General features: G+C 41.8%; 2 long non-coding RNA genes across 2 annotated transcripts; one reads left to right on the top strand and one right to left on the bottom strand.

Moving 5' to 3' along the window:
- Positions 1 to 6,971: 6,971 nt before the first annotated feature.
- Positions 6,972 to 17,486, bottom strand: LOC132711769 (uncharacterized). The gene is made up of 2 exons (XR_015729522.1): positions 17,416 to 17,486; positions 6,972 to 7,276 (listed from the first exon to the last, which is right to left on the bottom strand). It is a non-coding gene; the product is annotated as an uncharacterized LOC132711769 (long non-coding RNA).
- Positions 17,487 to 18,834: 1,348 nt separating this feature from the next.
- LOC117663494 (uncharacterized) lies at positions 18,835 to 20,113 on the top strand. Its single transcript, XR_004590720.3, has 3 exons — positions 18,835 to 18,980; positions 19,206 to 19,307; positions 20,018 to 20,113. It is a non-coding gene; the product is annotated as an uncharacterized LOC117663494 (long non-coding RNA).
- The last annotated feature ends 454 nt before the right edge of the window (positions 20,114 to 20,567 follow it).

Below are 20,567 nucleotides of genomic sequence, written 5' to 3'. Positions count from 1 at the left end.
GAATCACAGAGATACTGAACCAGGAATGGAGTACGACCGGATAAAGAAGATGGAGAAACAACTGGGAGGGGTTGGTTGGAGCTGAACATATTCTTTAGGGTTGGAATTAAGTACACATACATTGGTGGTGAAAGTCTCACAGATTTCTAAGAGTGGATTTGCAAAAACCTGCAAAGTGCTTTGGCCACAAATTCTGTCCCAATGACAGCATGGAAGTGTCAAAAATTTATACCAAAATAAACTGTGTCTCTGTGAGAGGTTCTGCATATTTCTGAAAGTTCCCTGCAAAATATAGTGAGGGGGGAAAGAATGTACATCAAAGAAATCCATCTTCTAGTGACTTAGAACAAATTCATGACAAGATTGTAAATTAAGATCTTCTTGCAAATGTTGAAAAGCCAACTGGAGTTCTTGCAGAGACATTATAGCTTCAGGGAGTTTCCAGCTTCCTGTACATTGGAACAATGTCTATGGGGAATTGGGAGGGGAGAGTGCATGAATCAATCCACCTTCTCCTGTTTATATACTTCATAGATATAAGTCTCTATTATTATCAGCTGGCTTGATTGGCAAGGTCCAGACATGGAAAATGTTCATATTCAAGCAAAACCATTTCTAGGCTACATCAACAGAGGGATAGCATCAAGATCAGGAGAAGTGATAATGCTACTTAATATTGTATTGGTAAGACCACACTTGGAATACTGTGTCCAGCTCTGGTCACCATGATACAAAAATAAATAAATAAATCCTAGACCCTAGAAAGAGTGCAGAGAAGAGCAACTAAGATGATAAGCAGTCTGCAGGATAAATCATACGAGGAACAGAAAATGGAACTAGGTATGTTTAGCCTACGGAAGAGAATAATTAGGGGTGATATGATAGCTGTCTTCCAATACTTGAGGGGCTTTCACAGAGAAGAGATGGTTGACTTATTCTCCAAAGCTCCAGAGGGCAGGACAAGAAGCAATAGATAGAAGCTTACTAAAGAGAGGTCCAACCTGGAACTAAGAAGAAATATCCTAATAGTGAGAACAATTAAGTAATATAACAGCTTGCCTCTGGTAGTTGTGGGTGCTCCATCACTGGAGGATTTCAAGAAAAAAATGGACAGCCATTTGTCTGGGATCATAGAAAGTCTCCTTGTATGGACGGGGTTGGACTAGAAGACCTCCAAGTCCCCTCCTGCCCTGATTCTATAACCTGAGGTAATTTCTCATTTTCAAAGCACACGAGACAGGGTTCACCTTCAAGATTCTTCTTCCATAGAGATTTTTGCTGCCGTTTGCCAACAACAACAACAAATAGGAATTATGTTAACATTTCCAAGGTTGAGAAACACAGCTCTCTGGCTTTACTAAATGTCAGGAAGAGAAAGTCAGAATCTGCAACCCTCCTACATATGGACAGATTAAAGTCTAATGCTCAGTCAAATAGAAAAGTGCATTGCACATATGTGTGCCTAGCAAAGGCTGTGCAAAACTTGTGGAACTTGTGGGAGGTGGGCAGGGGTGAAATTCAGCAGCTTCTGACCAGTTCTGGAGAACCGGTAGTGGAAATTTTGAGTAGTTCGGAGAACCGGTAAATACCACCTCTGACTGGCCCCGCCCCCATCTATTCTCTGCCTCCTGAGTCCCAGCTGATCAGGAGGAAATGGGGATTTTTCAGTATCCTTCTCCTGGACTGGGGGGGTGGGGAATGGAGATTTTACAGGATCTTTCCCCTGCCATGCCTACACCCACCAAACCATGCCCACAGAACCAGTAGTAAAAAAATTTGAATCCCACCACTGGAGGTGGGTCTGTTGTGGAGCAGGCTCAAGCAGACATACAGCAGAGAGAGAGAGAGAGAGAGAGAGAGAGAGAGAGAGAGAGAGAGAGAGAGAGAGAGAGAGAGAGAGAGAGAGAGAGAGAGAGAGAGAACAACAAAAAAAAAAGAGAGAAAAAGCTTCAATCACCTGTCATCTTTCAGCTGCCATCTTGACTTTATTGATTAGAGCCTGCAGAGACCTCAGTGCCTCCGCTAATAATTGTGATCCATTTCCATAATGCAGGCTTTTGCCGGGGAGTTTCCTTGGCTTCCCTGCCCAGCTACGTAACACAAGTCCTTTTACGAGAAGTGGCGTGAGCTGCCATCTCCTGTTCTTTCCACCCGATTTCACAATATAATCTGTAAAATGAAATGAAATTATATTTAACCACAGAGCAACTGTTTTTGGAAGCACCAAAGATACGTTTAATGAGGGACCAGAGCCAGATAAAACTTCCCTGAGGATCTGAAGCCCAGGAAATGCACAATTCATGTTCCTGATTTTTCTGCGGTATGCATTTTATTTAACATACTTGCATTGGTGAGTTATTCAGTAGGTAGGTTAAGAGCCGCCTTCAAGAAGAATGTCTCTTGAGATGCAGGCATTGCATTTCCCGATAGATGGATGGCAAAGGAGGAATTATCTCTGTCTAAAATAAGTGATTTATTTGTGATATTTCTACCCCATCTCCCCTCTAGAAACAGGGCTCCTCTTTGCTCCTGACAGCTAAAATAACACTCAAGGTTTTAGTGAAAAGCCGACCACCTCCCAATTAAAAATTCATATGAGAAGATATTAAGTGATCAATACCACCATTAGCTTCAAGCTCATTCGGTAAAAAAAAAAAAAAAAAGTTTAAAAAGAGGCCTTGGTTTTGTTTTGTTTTTTAAAAAAGTTGTTTGTCTGCCAGAGGAGTTGCTTGCAGGATCACAGAAGGGAAATGAGCTTAGTTTCCTGTGACAAGGAGTTCCAGAAGCTGTGCCGATCTCCTGAAGACATCTTTGCTTATACTCCTGTTCAGTGGGTCCTTCAGGGAGATGATGCTTCTCAGCTACCAGAGAGGTACAGAACCATAGTCAGAAGTTCAACAAAGTTAAAATGGAATGGAATAGAATGGAATAGAGATACAACTGAAGGTGTCCATCGTTTGCATTCCACTGAATTCTTTCTGTGGGCATTCTGCAAAGAAAAAGTCAGAGGGGAGCTCCATAGACAGAGAAGATCTGAGTAGAATAGAATAGAATAGAATAGAATAGAATAGAATAGAATAGAATAGAATAGAATAGAATAGAATAGAAAAACAGAGTTGGAAGGGATCTTAGAGGTCTTCTAGTCCAACCCCCTGCCCAGGCAGGAAACCCTACACCACTTCAAACAAATGGTTATCCAACATCTTCTTAAAAACTTCCAGTGTTGGAGCATTCACTACTTCTGGAGGCGAGTTGTTCCACTGATTAATTGTTCTCACTGTCAGGAAATTTCTCCTTAGTTCTAAGTTGCTTCTCTCCTTGATTAGTTTCCACCCATCGCTTCTTGTCCTGCCTTCAGGTGCTTTGGAGAATAGTTGTCTAATTACACACACAGCGTTTTCTGCGGGGATAAGTATCACAAGATGGCGGTCACAACTGCGAGGTCAAAGCCAAAGCTATATTTATGTATCTCATATAAAAATGGAATGGGACTTCAATCTTTCAGCCATCACTGCTCTCTTGACTTTTGTGATCCCACACATCCATTTTTACAATCTTTGCTTGTCATCTTAATGTCATCTTTATCAACCACTTTTTAAGGATTTCTGCCACATTCCTGGATGTAACCAGCTTCTTTTCCATGCCTTGTTTCGATTTGTTCCCCTGGGGAGAAGTGTGTGTATGTGTGTGTGTGTGGTTATTAGGTACGTATTTAACAGTCAAAGCGGAAAGCAGATTATCTCTGGCTCTCGTTAGTCAATTACTGTGATAAGTAAATACAATTGCAGCTGCCTTATGCATTAGCATTCAGGGGTGTTTTCCACCACTGTCACCTATCTCCAATTAACATGGAATTAAAAACAGAATGACTGAAAAGTCTATTAGGGGGAAAAACATCCTTGAGCAATTTTGCTTGCGGGTGTTTCCTGGATCATCCATTTTCTTTTCTTTTCTTTTCTTTTTTTTAATTTGATTTATATGCCGCCCTTCTCCGGAGACTCAGGGCGGCTTACAATGCGCTAAGCCATAGCCTTCATCCTTTTGTATATTTATACAAAGTCAGCTTATTGCCCCCACAAACTGGGTCCTCATTTTACCTACCTTAGAAAGGATGGAAGGCTGAGTCAACCTTGAGCCTTGGCGAGATTCGAACCTGCAGTAATTGCAGGCAGCTGGTCTTAATAACCAGCTTAATAACAGGGTGCCTTTGACCACTGTACTACCAGTTTTATTGGTTTTTTTCTTTTCTCCTCTCCCATCTTCACCCACATCTTTCTTTCTTTTTTTTTTGAACAGAGTGTTGGTCGTTTCTTATCTTATACAATTAGTCAAATTCAAATACATTTTGCTCAATTACAATTTTTGTCAATATCGTCTTCCTTTTTTTTTTTAATATACCTCAGTATTTCTATACTTGCATATATAAACACCTTCTTTATTTATCCCTAAATTCTAACCTTGCTAGTTGTACATATTTATCCTCTTTTATTCTTTAACCATTCATTCTTTTTCCTAATATATTTATATTTGTTTGTTCAGAGCTGCCTTTCTTCCACTTCATCTTCTTTTTTATTATACAGCAATCTTTCTCCTCAAACCTAGCCTCTCCCTCTTCTCCTTCCAACTTTGTTTCCCCACCTTCTTCTTCTCTTCTCTACTACCCCTTCCCTTCTCCTTCTCCTCCTCTCTTCCCCCCTGTCTTACCTTCTCTCCTACTCTGCTTTCCCTTCCCTTCCTTCCTCTTTACTCTTCCATCCCACTCTCTCTCCTTCCTACTCCCCTCCAGTTTCTTCATCTCTCTATTGATGTATTCATTTTCAAATTAATGTTTTCCATTGTGGAGTTCAGGGAGTCCCGTGGATCATCCATTTTCAAGTGTCTTTGCTTATCCTGCAAGAACCAGCAGAGTGAGGACACTTCAGGTCTCTTCCATGAAATGATGTCACCTAGCAAGACCCAAGTCACAGTGCCTGCCCACCCTATGGAACGTCATTTTCCCCAATCCTTTGATGGTCCCAACTCTTCCATCCTTCCATAAAGACCTTCCTATTCTCCCAAGTACAGACAGTCCTCAAGTTACAACCATTTGCTTACTGACTGACTTGAAAAAAAAGTGACAATCAGTCCTTACACTTAGGACCACTGCAGCATCCCATGGTCACGTGATCAGAATTTGAGTACCTACTTATGACAGTAACCCTAACCCTAACCCTAAGCTTCCTAGCTGGCTTCCAACAAGCAAAATCAATGGGGAAAGCTAGATTTGCTTAACAATCACATGATTCAGTTAACAACTGCAGTGAATTGCTCAACCGTTGTGGCAAGAAAGGTCATAAAATTAAGCATCACTTACCAACTACCTTGTTCAGCAACAGAAATTCTGGTCACAATTGTGTTTGTATGTCGAGGACTACCTGTATTGGGCCAGACCACAGAATGAATAGAAGGCTTTTCAGCAAGGTGCACATTGAATGGACTCAGCTGCATCACTTATTATTGATATTTCTGTTATTCCATTGTCCCGTCGTTGTTTTTTAAAATGTTCCAAAGACATTATATTCTGATTCAGTTCAATTCATATTTTATATATTGTTTTTAATTCCTTGGAAGTTTTTTTCTTTTTTTTTTCCTTTTCTTTTCTTTTCTTTCTTTTCTTTTTTTTTGAAGTTCCCTAGAGTCAAGCTTGCAAACTGGGTGACCATCCAAATCTAAGCAATGAATTGAATTGTGACCTGCCCAAAGTCGGTTGCTGAATTGGCAGCTGCAGGAATCAAATAAATATAAAAACAAAAAACACATGCAAGAAAACATTCACTTATCATTTGTATGTACAATGAGAGCCTATGCACTGGAGAAAAATTCCTTGTGTGGCCAATAAAGAATTCTATTCTATTCTATTCTATTCTATTCTATTCTATTCTATTCTATTCTATTCTATTCTATTCCTATTCCTTTCTTCTAATCCCATCCTATCCCAATCCTCTCCCCTCCCCTCCTCTCCTCTCCTCTAGTTCAGCACTTGTTTTCACAATGCCCAACTAACTGTCCAAGGAAGCCCACTGGCCTTCCAATATATGGCCTTCAGAATCAGTCCCATTGACGTCAATGCTAATAACTACAGATCCCCACGACACCTCCCACTTCCATGAAAAATTCCAAGGAAAGACTTCAAGAGGCAGCTTCCTCTGTCTGCTTCTCCTCCCTCTCTGCCCACTCTCCCAAGATAGGGATGTGAGGACAGATAAGGAAGCTTTACAGTAATAATAAGTTGCGGGAACAGATAATGCCAGTATTCCCTCCCTCCACCATCTCCTAAAATAAATACTGTCATACAAAATAACAGGAATAACAGATTATAACAGAAGAGCAAGAACAAAATCCAAAACAAATTAAAATAATTTTTCATGCAGCATTAAATAAGGGTAAAAATAAACTATTGGAAACCTATGAATCTGCAAAGGCTACCAAGATACTTTATGCTTTTTACTGGAAATTCTGTCACAGCAGCTTAAACTATAGAATTAAACTATTTCCTACAAGTCCAATGTTAGTTTCAGTTTAACCTGGGAAGTGTTTTAAAATACAGTTTGTTGCATGGATGCTGATACATCCAAGACATGAGTCATCTTAAGGTTTCTAGATTCTTTAATTATGATGGTTCATTTCTATTACATAGATCTCTTAATCAGCCTAAAATCCAATTAATAAATACAACAATTTAAAAGTGTTAAACTGTCACAAAATTATATTTGATCTAATCTAAGCTGATTAACTTTAAGCCTTAGATGAGAAGTTTCTTCCAACATAAGAAATGTGTGTTGTTTTTAAAGTTTAATCTTATATTACTCTGCAAACCTTTTCAGGTATTATTTATATTCTGTCATTTCTATTTTCTTTTTCTAAGTTTTTTTTTTAAATATTGATTATGTACCACCAAGTCATTGTTGACTCTTACCGACCTCATAGCTTAATTTTTATTTTATTTTTTTGTCATGACACTTTGTCTCTAACCTGGTCCTTCAGGCCATCCAACTTCACCCCATCATCACTAATTGAATCAATCCATCTTGCTGCTAGTTGTCCTCTTCTCCTCTTCCACTTTTCCCAGTATCAGATCCTTCTCCAGAGAGTTGATTTGATGTGATTTGATTATGTGTCATCAAGTTGATGCTGACTCTTAGCAGTCACATAGATAGAAAGGAACAGAACTTCCTTTCTCCAGGAGGTTCTGTTCCCAACCTGGTCCTTCAGGTCTTCCATAGTGCCTCCATCACCGCTGTAATACAGAGGAATATACTGTTCTACAGAGGAATTATTGAGTCTGTCATTTGCACCTCTATAACTGTCTGGTTTGGTTTTGCAACCCAACAAGACAGACACAGACTTCAGAGGATAATTAGAACTGCAGAAAAAACAATGGCTACCAACCTGCCTTCCATTGAGGACCTGTATACTGCACGAGGCAAAAAGAGGGCTGTGAAAATATTTAAGACCTCTCGCATCCTGGACATAAACTGTTTCAACTCCTACTCTCAAAACGATGCTATAGAGCACTGCACACCAGAACAACTAGACACAAGGACAGTTTTTTCCCAAAACGCCATCACTCTGCTAAACAAATAATCCCCTCAACACTGTCAAACTATTTACCAAGTCTGCATTACTATTAATCTTCTCATCGTTCCCATCACCCATTTCCTTCCATTTATGACTGCATGACTGTAACTATGTTGCTGGTATCCTTACGATTTATATTGGCTGTTTCCCTATGACTACCATTAAGTGTTGTACCTTATGATTCTTGACGAATGTATCTTTTCTTTTATGTACACCGAGAGCATATGCACCAAGACAAATTCCTTGTGTGTCCAGTCACACTTGGCCAATAAAGAATTCTATTCTATTCTATTCTATTCTATTCTATTCTATTCTATTCTATTCTATTCTATTCTATTCTATTCTATTCTATTCTATTCTATTCTATTCTATTCTATTCTATTCTATTTTAATTGGTTCCACCTTACTGCTGGTTGTCATCTTCTTCTCTTTCCTTCCACCTTTCCTAGCTTGCAATGGAGGTTCTGACAAATCCTTAACATATTTGATTATTCTGTAAAAGAGGAATTGCCTCATCATTGGAGCTATGATACAATATGAACACCCTCGTGATGTCATGGAGACTGTAACAATGGAGATTTTCAAACAAAGGTTAGACACGAAATGTGCATCCAAATGTATACAAAGTTAGTGCATTTTTTTTTTAAAGGATCAAGTTCTGCAACCAAATTTGACCTATTCATAAAAATGTGAATTAGAGAGAAATCTCAGTTTATACTTCTGTGTGTTTTGGTAGAAGAACCCTGTTGATCAAGGATGTGGTCAAAAAAAGACAAAATGATAGCAATAACAGCATCCTTGCTACTGATTCAGATGAAAATACCCAACTGCACTCATAAGAGTTCAGTATTCTCAGGAACTAAAAAGCTGCTTAATGCGGGTAAAGAAGGAGAGTGCAAAAATTGGCTTGAAACTCAACATTAAGAAAACTAAGATCATGGCATCCAACCCTCTCAATTCCTGGCAAATAGATGGGGAAGAAATGGAGGTAGTGACAGATTTTATTTTCCTGGGCTCCAAGATCACCGCAGATGGGGATTGCAGCCAAGAAATTAAAAGACGCTTGCACCTGGGGAGGAAAGCTATGGCAAATCTAGACAGCGTACTAAAAAGCAGAGACATCACCCTGCCAACAAAAGTACGTATAGTCAAGGCTATGGCTTTCCCCATTGCAATGTATGGCTCTGAAAGTTGGACCATAAGAAAGGTTGAACGCCAAAGAATGGAGGCCTTTGAACTCTGGTGCTGGAGAAAACTCCTGCAAGTCCCTTGGACTGCAAGGCGATCCAACCGGTCATTCCTAGAGGAGATCAACCCTGACTGCTCTTTAGAAGGCCAGATCCTGAAGAGGAAACTCACGTACTTTGGCCACCTAATGAGAAAGAGGGACTCACTGGAGAAGAGCCTAATGCTGGGGAAGATTGAGGGCAAAAGAAGAAGGGGACGGCAGAGAATGAGGTGGCTGGATGGAGTCACTGAAGAAGTCGGCATGAGTTTAAATGGACTCCAGAGGATGGTAGAGGACAGGAAGGCCTGGAGGAACGTTGTCCATGGGGTCGTGATGGGTTGGACATGACTTCGCAACTAACAACAAATTCTCAGGAAATTTGCAAATCTATAGCAAAGGCAATGGGCTCTCCTCCCCTCCAGATTGCCTAATTTTCATCAGATCATTGTAGATTCAGTGGTCACAATCCTTCCCTGAGGGGGCTGTGCTTATGGGCATCTGCTGATGCGGAGGATGATGGCACAATCACATTCCATGATTTGCAGCATATGAGGGTCAGGAAACATATGATGCCATTTTGCCTTCTACTGGATATCAGTGGCCATGGTCTTGTTGGTCTCATGACTATGTTACTGTGATGCCCATCAATGTCTCTTGGCACGTGTTCCAAGGGATACCGCTTGGCTGATCCTCTGCAGTACTCAATCCATTGCATGTAAACTGCAGGAATTGTAACCTGTCTGTAATTAATATTGGAAGCAGACAGAAAAACAAAGAGTGGCAGGTTTAATTTACTCCTGGCCTCCTCCAGCACAGCAGAGCACTAAAATAAAAGATTTCAGTCATGATTCATTGGCTGACTAGCCTGTGCTGCTTGTTTGGTGGGTCTCTGGAACCTTCTGATAAGCTTGCTTTGATCTCCTTCCTCCAGTGTTGCCCACCTGCCTTCTTGACATTCACTGTGAGATCTTTCTTGAAAGGTTCCTCTGGAAACAAACAGCCCAGGTCCAGCCTGCCTCAGATGTCTGCAGGAGATGGCAATTCCTTCAGAAAACTTATAAAGTACTGTAAGTTATAAAGGAGAAGGTTCTTGTTTAGATAAAATAAAAAGTGGGATGACTTATCATGTTGGCTTCCATTTAGACCTTGTTACCCCTCCTTTACCCTTGGACTTGTTCACACTTAAGCTTGTGGGGAGCAACTGTGTGTTGTGTAGGGCTTTATTTTTCTGCGTCTGTCACTGATCCTTTGGAATATTAATTACCGACTGGGTTCTCTTCGTTATTCACTTTCTGTCTGCAGCAGCAGGAACTTTCCTTCAACAAAAGGAATTTGGTTTTTACTGTCCCAGTAGCTTAGTTCCCATCACGTCACCACCAAACAACTCTGGCTACCCCAGAGCATTTTGGAAAATAATAGTCAGGTCTATCAATAGTGTGACTTAAAAGACTTTTTAAAGTTGAACTTGGCTTACAATGATCAATTTTCTTGAGAACAATTCAGAAGAGGTTAGCCATTATCCCCCCCCCCGGAATATGACTTTTGTCAAGGTTGAACCGCTTTTGAAATGTTTAGGTCTTTCTTATCCAGAGATGGGTTCGCTGGTTGTGAGCACGCACGCATGCATGCATGCTCACCTCATTTGCACATGCCCCTTTGGCAGGGGTGGGTTCTACTTTCCTTTACTACTGGTTCGCAATGGGATCGCGCTTGCTTCTGCGCATGCGCAGATCACTTCTAATGATGTCAGGGTCAGTGGGCAGAGCCTCCCGCTGGTTTTACTACCGGTTCTATAGAACTGGCCCTTTGGAAGAGAAACGGAGCTTCAAACAGGCTCCTAATCAGCTCAGGAAGCTCCAGTGAGAACAGCAGGGGCGGCGCAGAGTGCAGCTGGGCCAACCAATGAGCCAGAAAGCAAGTTATAAATGGATAGCATAGAACAGGGGCAGGTGAACGAGCCCAGCCAGCAATCAGAGCTAAGGGTTTGCCCGAACCCTTGTGACCATGTAGCAGCCCGCCACTGGTCTTATCGCTATTTAACTTGCCAAAGAATTGGGGGAAGAGAAAGGGAGAAAGAATGCAGCCATGCCAGAGATGGACCGTGAGAGCCAAGAACCCACCAAGGCCACTAATGCAGGTGTCCGATAGGAAAGTGAACAGTTCTCAAAACAAAAGAACAATTCATAATTGGAGAATGCGACTAACCAAGGGTAAGGGGAAAGGAAGCTATTGTTTAACTATGCATGCATTGCACAGGAAAACCCAGAGTTGGTTTTGATTCTTCAGTACCAAAATGGCTTCTCCAATAAAGTTTTTTGGATTTCAAAGTTCCTGAGAGTGCCTACTTTTCTTGGGTTTGCTAGTTGGATGGTTGACAACTTTTATTTTGACTTCCCAGTTGGCGGCTCTGCGATTGCCTAGTGAAGTTCAACTCTTAGCTTCCCCCTTTACCCCAATATCACTTCTTAATTCAGTCCTCCGATATGAGGAGTCTATTCTCAGCAATATGTAAAAAGCGGTAATAATATAATTCACCATATGGTAGAACCCTCGGTGCTCTTTAAGCTTGGTTGTTTGCTTGCAGACATTTCATTACAGATTAGGTAATATCATCAGTGCTAGTGAATGTGGAATTTGCTCCCTGTTTATATATAGCAGCTGGCCCTATCGAATTGATGGGGGTATGGGTTTCTCCTTGATAGTTCCTTGATAAAGGTATTGTTTTCTGTTTGATTGTCTGCTGTTAATCTCTGCTTATTCTGGGTATTGGCTGCAGGAGAGGACATGTGGAGTCTTTGGTACTCTTTGAGCTTAGCTGTTTGCTTTCAAACATTTCATTACCCAACTAGGTAACATCATCATTGCCAGCAAAAATGGGTTTGCTCTCTATTTATATACACTAACTTGCCTTGCCAGTGTGGTGGGAGTGTGGTTTTCTTCTTGTAGTTCTTTGATTAGAGTATTGATTAGGGTTGGCTTTCTCAACCTTGGCATTTTTAAGATGTGTGGACTTCAACTCCCAGACTTCCCTAGCCAGCATAGGAGAAACATTGGATTAGGTATTGTTTTTTGCTTGGAACGAAGAGGTAACTTGGAACTAGCAAAGAACAACTTCTCCTTCTCCTTCTCCTTCTTCCTAGCATATTCCCGCAAGTGCAGAGTCACTTTTCAAATAATTGAAAAGAGCCTTGGTACTACAGTGGTTTAAAGCACCCTGTTATTAACACAGCTGCCTGCAATTTACTGCTGGTTCGAATCTCTCCAAGGCTCAAGGTTGACTCAGCCTTCCATCCTTTCTAAGGTAGGTTAAATGAGGACCCAGTTTGTGGGGGCAATAAGCTGACTTTTTATAAATATACAAAAGTATGAAGGCTATTGCTTAACGCACTGTAAGCTGCCCTGAGTCTCCGGAGAAGGGCGGCATATAAATAAAAAAAAAAAAAAATTGAATGCCAATTTGCATGGTCAACTGCGTCTCCAGGGTGCAGGCCCATGGCTTGCACGTTGATGGTGTCTTGCCATCTCTGTTTTGGGTGTTCGCAAGGTCGCCGGCCCTTGACTTCTAGTTGGTAGGCAGTCTTGGCAATGGAGGAAGGTGCTGCTCTCTGGACATGTCCATACCAACAGAGCTGGCCTTCTCTCATCTTTTCTATAATTGGTGCCACACCAAAATGTTATCGAATAGTGTCATTTGTGATGTGGTCAAGAAGGGAGAGGTCTGATATCTGATATGACTCACTAGCACAGTACTAATAATATTGCCTAGTCTGACAGTGAAAGCAAATGACCAAGTTCAGAGTACTAAGGACTCCACAGTTCAATCCTGAGCTACCTATATTCTCTTCTAATTCTCGTCATCATACATTTTGTAAAAAACATTCAGGTATCCAGAACTGGAAACCAATTCACAAATTGTCTTCTTTCTCAATCTGGGACCAGGTCTGCTCAGTATATAGGGAGAAATCCCATTCTAAAATGTTCAGCCATGGAAGAGTTAAAAGAAAACCTCAATCTGACCTGTCAATCAAACCTACCCTGTCAATCTCTGTATAGGGCAGAGATAATAAAAACACAGCAATTAAAGCTGAACTGCTAATCAAGATTGAAAAGATTTGTCTCACAGGTGAGGCTTCAAAAAACAGGAAGAACCAAAACTATCTGTTGCTCCTTGGAGTGTCTCTCTAAAACCAACTAAATGTTTGGTAAGAAAAGAAATCCCAAGCAGACGAAAATTATACTGACAATACTGAAAACTGCTCTGACGAAACTGTTAGTACTGCTTGCTCTATACTAGGGGTGTCAAACTTGATTTCATTGAGGGCCATATCAGGGTTGTGTTAGACCTCAGGGGACGGAGTGGGCATGGCGAAGGTGGCCATGGCCAGCTTGACCAGCGTGGCTGTGGTCACTTGTGTCAAGGCGCCTGTGGCCTGAGTGCTCTGCCAGTGAAAAAGGGCTCCCAAGCTCCGTTTTTGGCAGCAACAGCCTCCTGCAACCCTCTGCCAGCAAAACTAAAGCTTGGGGGGGGGGCTCACTAGGTCTGTTTTTGGGCACAAAGGCCTCCTGCAGCTCTCTGCCAGTGAAAACAGAGCCCCCCATCCCAAGCTCCATTTTTGCTGCCAGAGAGCTGCAGGAGGCGATCACAGCCAAAAACGGAGTTTGTGAGGCAGTGGTGAAATCCAAATTTTTTTTATTACCGGTTCTGTGGGTGTGGCTTGGTGGGCATGGTGTGGCTTTCTGGGTGTGGCTTGCTGGGCATGGCAGGGGAAGGAGACTGCAAAATCTCCATTTCCACCCCACTCTGGGGCCAGCCAGAGGTGGTATTTGCCGGTTTTCCAAACTACTCAAAATTTCCGCTACCGGTTCTCCAGAACCTGTCAGAACCTGCTGGATTTCATCTCTGTTGTGAAGCCCCCCCCCCCCCCCCGAGCTCCATTTTCTCTCGCAGAGGCACTGCGGGCCAGACCTTTGTTGTTTCCAGAGTGGCCTCGCGGGCCAAATCTAAGCACCCCATGGGCCACATCTGGTCCACCGACCTTGATTTTGACACCCTACTCTATACTAAGGCGTCCAACTTTGGCAAGACCTTGGACTTCAATTCCCAAAATTCCCCAAACAGCAATTTTGGGAGTTGAAGTCCACAAATCTTCAAGTTGCCAAGGGTGGACAACCCCACTCTTCATCTTAAGATTCAAAGTTTCTGATCTATTGACAGGACTCAACTTCTTCAGAGAAGAGCAACAAAGATGATTAGGGGACTGGAGGCTAAAACATATGAAGAACGGTTGCAGGAACTGGGTATGTCTAGTTGAATGAAAAGAAGGACTAAGGGAGACATGATAGCAGTTTTCCAATATCTCAAGGGTTGCCACAAAGAAAGAGCGAGTCAAGCTATTCTCCAAAGCACCCGAGGGCAGGACAAGAAGCGATGGGTGGAAACTAATCAAGGAGAGAAGCAACTTAGAACTAAGGAGAAATTTCCTGACATTTAGAACAATTAATCAATAGAATGAATTGCCTCCAGAAGTTGTGAATGCTCCAACACTGGAAGTTTTTAAGAAGAGGTTGGATAACCATTTGTCTGAAGTGGTGTAGGGTTTCCTGCCTGGGCAGGGGGTTGGACTAGAAGACCTCCAAGGTCCCTTCCAACTCTGTTATTCTATTTCTATTTCTTTCTGTCCATCTCACTCTTAACAGAATTATTCCCGGTCTAAACCAACATCTGTTGTTGGCAACAAGTGGGATGAGGAACAACGGAATCTTATTTATGCTTGATCAGTCAAAAGGGGCTTTCAGAAATACAGGGGCATCTTGTGTAACACTGGCAAGCTTGCCAAAAACACCAAGTTGGTGATTGCAGGCATGCAACCGAAACCCTTGTGTGTTGCCTGTACAATGCTGGTTAAACAAAAGGGACAGGGTTTTAACTGTGTATAGCATGGCCACTACCGTGACATTGACTGCACCTTCCCATGGACGTAACTGACGATTTTATACTTATATTCATGGGCATATTCATCTGTTGGCCTAGATTTCTTTGGTTGTGGCCGTAGCTGAGGGTGTACTTCCACAACCAAAACTAGGGATTGCAGCCATTCCTGGAGTTGTCATTTCCAATTTTAGTAGTGCAGATCTGAGCTTATCCCCTGGCAGACTAGACGTTTCTGTCTCTTTTATTTTCAGCAATGCTGCTATTAAAACTGCTGCAATATGTTTTTCTATCCATTATTGGCTAAATAAAACTGAACAGCGCACATACACACACAAAATGTGCTCATTTTGTTATGTACGGTTTGCACATTTTTTTTTTGCAAGTTCTTTTCTTTTCAATATAATTTTGTGGTTTTTTTTCTCCTGTATTGCATATTAGTTCTTTTATGCATTCAATAAAAAAAAAAAAATCTTTTCTAAGTCATGCATATTATTTTTTAAGTCTGTCCATGACTGTTGAACTCTCTAATCTATTTCATAAACAAGGCCAGGTGTTTGTAGATAGATGCAAAAAAAAAATATATATATATGGGGAGGGGGAAACAAGACGAAGCGGGGGAGTTGAAGGTTTATTTTTAAAATGAAACCAGCTTTTTGCATTATATGATTTATCAAATGGGGATACGTTTTTCATTTCAGAACATGCTTGTAAATACATCCCCAGTAACCGTTATCTCATGGAATTAAATTTGCTTTTTAACAGGATTTCTTTCACCTGTTGGCTGAATCTCTCGTCTTGCGTACACCATTTGCAAAGGGGCAGGGATGGAAAAATGCTAATGATAGAAAGTGGAGATTGTTAAGTGGGACCGTTCACCCTCTCTATTTGAATCTGGGGGTACAAATCCGAGTGTCAACTTTGAACAGAACCTGGCAGCAGCCATTTTTCTGTTCCTCAGTTACCACACAGAGGGGGAAGTGGGGAAGGACACTGACCTCTTTCTGGCTGAGTTGTACCATGGCATTGTAGAAAGCCCCACCCTCCCCCCACCCGAGAATAAAATATTTTGGAGAAGATTAAAAGAGGCAGAATATTATATTTCCCCAAAGGAGAAATGGAGAAAAAAGAATCTTAACAAAGGCAGAAAGCAGACCCAACAACCTCCAGCATATGCCTGAAGTCTTTAGAGATGGATATTTTGTGCCCATTAAGAAAGCCTGGGCCAATCTATTCACAGACAAAGTGCATTCAGCTCCAACTAATGGGATTAAGAAGGACAGGACAGGACCCTTTAGGACGTAATAGGATTAACTCACCACCATTAGAATATCAAAAGACACCAGGCTCACAGACATTGCACAACTCCCAGCAACATCTCAGAACCCCATAAAAATCCATGTACTTATCAAACCAATTTGTCAGCTGTCCCAGAACTACATTCTGCTCATCAATAAACAGAGACCTTTTTTCCATGCTGCCTCCATTTTATTTCCAGTGCCTTTCTCCCGGATTGGAACCGGACTAGATTTTTCTTCCAACAGCATCTTCTTTGGCACCCATCCTCTGGTCACCTCATGACTTGACTACTATAACATGTTCTACATAGGAATGCCATTGAAGAGCACCCAGAAGCTTCAGCTGGTCCAGAATGTACTGGTAATGGTCAATGATGAGTATGCCTCAGTAGGCCAATTTAACATCCCTATTTTGCAGGCTGTACTGCTTGTCAGTTTGCTTCCTGGACAATTCAAGGTACTGGATGTTACAGTGTCTATTAATCCCCACACGACATTTGGCCTAGTTATTTGAGGGATCACTTATCTCCCACAGCATCTGCCCAACCAATCTGATCTATCCTATTGGTGCACTCCTGGTTCCTTCAATAAGTCAGCCTATAATAGTGTTTTCTGATTTCCCACATTCATCCTCCCTCCTCAATAGACAAGAAGTCTATAATCTTAGGCTTGATTCCCATAACGTCTATCAAGTCTACATTCATCTATCTTGAAGATATCCAGAAGGAATCAGGGAATAAAAGCAAGCAACTACTGTAGTCTTTTCAATCTGATCTCTTGTAAGTATTTTGGGATTACCGATTTCAAAATTCCTACCTTTCCTTTTTTTTAAGAGGCCAACAGGCAAAAATTAAGACAACAGATGCAGGAGGCCAGATACAAGGGTATGAGGATCTCTTTCCCGATACACAAATCAAATATGGCCAAATATATTTTTTTCATATTTTTCTAGGGAAAGAACCTTCATTGGAGCAAATTAGAGGAGTTGATCTTCTCCTGCATACAGGTAGTCCTCAATTTACATACATTTGTTTAGCAACCATTTGAAGTTACATCAATGCTAAAAGAAAAGTGATCGGTCCTCCCACTTACGACCATCACAACATCCCCACAGTCTTGTGATCAAAATTTGGGTGCTTTGCAACTGGCATGTATTTACAAAGGTTGCAACATTCCCGGGTCATATAATCACCATTTGTGACCTTTCCAGGAAGCTACCAACAAGGAAACTCAATGGAGGAAGTCAGATTTGCTTGATGACTGCATGATTCACTTGACAACTTCAGTGATTTGCTTAACAACCGTGGGAAAACAAAGGTAAAAAAAATTGGACATAAACTCACTTGCTTTGCTTAGGAACGGAAATTCTGGTCCCAGTTGTGGTCATAAGCCGAGGACTGCCTGTATTTTAACTGTTAAAATACCAGAAAAGGAGCAAATTAACCCTTCCTTGACAATTTTTCTGCTATTGCTGCTGCAGAGGAGCTAAAGAAAATAGAAAAGGAGGAAGATTTTTCTGCAAATGGGAACTTTTGTTCCCTGAGCTTGTGCTGGTTCTTGAAAAGGCCTCTATTGTTGCAACTCAAATCTTGCTTTAGAAGCCTAATTGTTATCTGCTGGCAGGGATTTTCAAAAAGGCCAGCACAAAGAGTGGGTTAATCCTTCCTTGCATGTTGCAATTAGGCACTGTGAAATTGGGGGTGTAGGAATGGAAAGGCACAGGCCAAATGGGGAGAAATGCATACATGCATTTCCCAGCCATTGGGCAGATACAGAGATATCAGGGTTGGGTGGGTAGATGAAGGATAGTTATCAAAAGATTACCCCTTACCACCAGTGGTGGGTTTCAATTTTTTTTACTACCGATTCTGTGGGCGTGGCTTGGTGGGCGTGCCATGGCTTGGTGGGCATGGCTTGGTGGGCATGGCAGGGGAAGGATACTATTGGAAGAAACATCCTTCTAGGTTCTGCTCCAAGTGGGGAAAACAGACATTGGAAACATGGAGACTGCTTGGAAAGATGGTTTAATGGTGGACAGGATCACATGGCTTGAGTTCCTGAACAGAAAAAGGGCAGATACAGTAAATCCTCGGTTTTTTATGTTCTCTCTGGCTCTGCATTTCTTGGGGCCCCGAAAGAGTATCCTGATTGGTTGTCAGACTCCCAGGGGGTGGGGGCCTTGCTGGTTGATGGTCACATGTGCTTTCCAGGTCACATGTGGTGAGTTTCTGCTGCTATTGTGTAGAGGGCTAATCCTATCTTTGTTGGATCTTTGGCAATTCCTACTATGGCTCTGCCTGAAGGAGGCAGATCTTTGTTATGTAGAATAGACTGGCCCAGGCCTTAATGGCCCATTGACAAACTTCCTACAATACTGTAAAATCTCCATTCCCACCCCACTCCAGGGGAAGGTTACTACAAAATCCTCGTTTCCTTCTGATCAGCTGGGACTCGGGAGGCAGAGAATAGATGGGGGTGGGGCCAGTCAGCATTTTTACTATCGGTTCTCCGAGCTACTCAAAATTTCCGCTACCAGTTCTCCAGAGCTGGTCAGAACCTGTTGAAACCCACCTCTGCTTACCACACAAGGTGCAGTTGACTCCAGATCCAAAAAGGGTCTGGACAGATTGACTATGGAGAGGCGCTTGAGTGGATCCTTTTGTCTATCAAGGAACCTTCTTAGATCTGTCTGGTAGAATCCTTCTGGCAGTAGTCAGCCTTTGGATTTCACCCATGTCACAAAAAGCCAGACAATGAAAAGTGTAGACATTGGTCTCAGGCAGTGGTGGGTTGCCCCCGGTTTGGACCGGTTCGCAGGAACCGGTAATAAAATTGGTGGAAGGCTCCGCCCACTGATCCTGACATCATCAGGAAGCGTGAGTGGCCCCGTTGCGAATCGGTAGTAAAGGTAAGTACAACCCACCCCTTGGTCTCAGGCCAGCTCTACCATCTGGCAAACTCAGATGACAGATGATGGGAAATAACAATGATGGTTTTTCTTTCATGGGTCGTGTTACTTGCCCCCATCTTTCCTAGAACAACCTGTTACCTCGGTTACAGCAAGTGCAGCTTTTGCATATCCCATAATAAGATAATGTTTTTAAGTTTTTTCCTTCTCTACCCTATTTTTCAGTGCACAAAAATCATCAATGGGAGTTTCTGAAGAGCGCAAGCAGCCTTGTGCAAGAACGTTTGGCCTTTTGCACTTCCTGGGAACGAAGGTGCAGATCAGCAGGTAACCTGGTTTCTCTCTTGGACTTTTACTCAGGTCACAGACTTGGAGATTTCCTCCCCATCTTCTGCATTGCAATTGTGTTGCCTTCTTTCCTCTGGCAGGTGTGTTGTTTGTGCTCGGGGTATGGAATTACAGGAAAGAAGAGTCTGACTTTTTAAATTTTAGTATGGTACAACCGTCACAGAACCAAATGTTTCTGGTCTTCCGGGAATAGCTAGTTTGAACGACAGCAGCGCTTGCAAATGATGGCCACGTGAGGTAGTCACATTGGCTCATGTGCCTCTCCATCTAATAAGCACACAGTTCTCCTCATGACCCAGCCAGCTGCCACTGCTGCCTCTCCACTAATTAGTCTAACTCAACACAATGACTCAGTGGCACGGCATAGGGACATGTACAAATAATTACAAGAACAGGCATGGTTTTTTAAAAAAACCTTAAAGATCCATTGTGAGAAGAGAGCTTATCAAGAGAGAGCAAAGGGCAGCATTAGAATTTTTCCATGGCTGGAGAGAACAGCTGGGCTATCTAGGAGGGTAGGAAGGGTTACTCAGCATGTATCTCAAGTGCAGAGCTCGCCATTATGCCGGTCACATGCTCTGTTTTTGCAAAAGTATAAGATATTCTAGGGAAAAGTACAAGGTTTGTGCAGGAAGTATTTTTGATTGTAGAAAGCCAACTATACAATCTCTCTCTCTCTCTGATTACAGGGAAAGAACCATCCCTCAATTACTTGATCAAAAGGAAGTGAATAAGAAAAGGAGAAGGAAGAATAACGAGAGATAAATAAAAAGGAACAAATATCACCTGTTGTTGGCTTCTATTATTTTGTTTGCCATTACTATGACACCAACATGCAGTTCTGATTAATGCTAACAGGATGTGTTCACATGAAACATTTCAGCTGGCTGCTGAATTAGCCTCATTTTCTGGTTTTGCACAAATAACTGAACAATAAAGTAACCCAACAAGCTGGGTACATTTAAGCTGTTTTTCAAAAGGCCCAGATGACGTTAACAAAGCTTAGTAGGATGTACAAATATAGCTGCTAGATTCATAACTGAACTGGTAAGTATATTGTGTGAACAGTGAAAATATTTCATGGATATGTACGTTTTAATAGAGTTAGCAGACTGAGGGCTGCAGAAATGTGGATAACCACCAGATGATGTAAAGGAAACATTGAAAACTCTTAACCTAGATTTTTTTCAGGTTTAAATAAAGAACACATAATCTTAAACCTTTGTATTTTTGCTCCAT

The sequence above is a fragment of the Pantherophis guttatus genome, chromosome 10 (genome assembly GCF_059756535.1).
Source record: "Pantherophis guttatus breed Tessera chromosome 10, ASM5975653v1, whole genome shotgun sequence".
Classification (NCBI taxonomy): domain Eukaryota; kingdom Metazoa; phylum Chordata; class Lepidosauria; order Squamata; family Colubridae; genus Pantherophis; species Pantherophis guttatus.
Note: the sequence above shows the minus strand (reverse complement) of the source record. Positions and strands in the feature narration are given on the sequence as shown.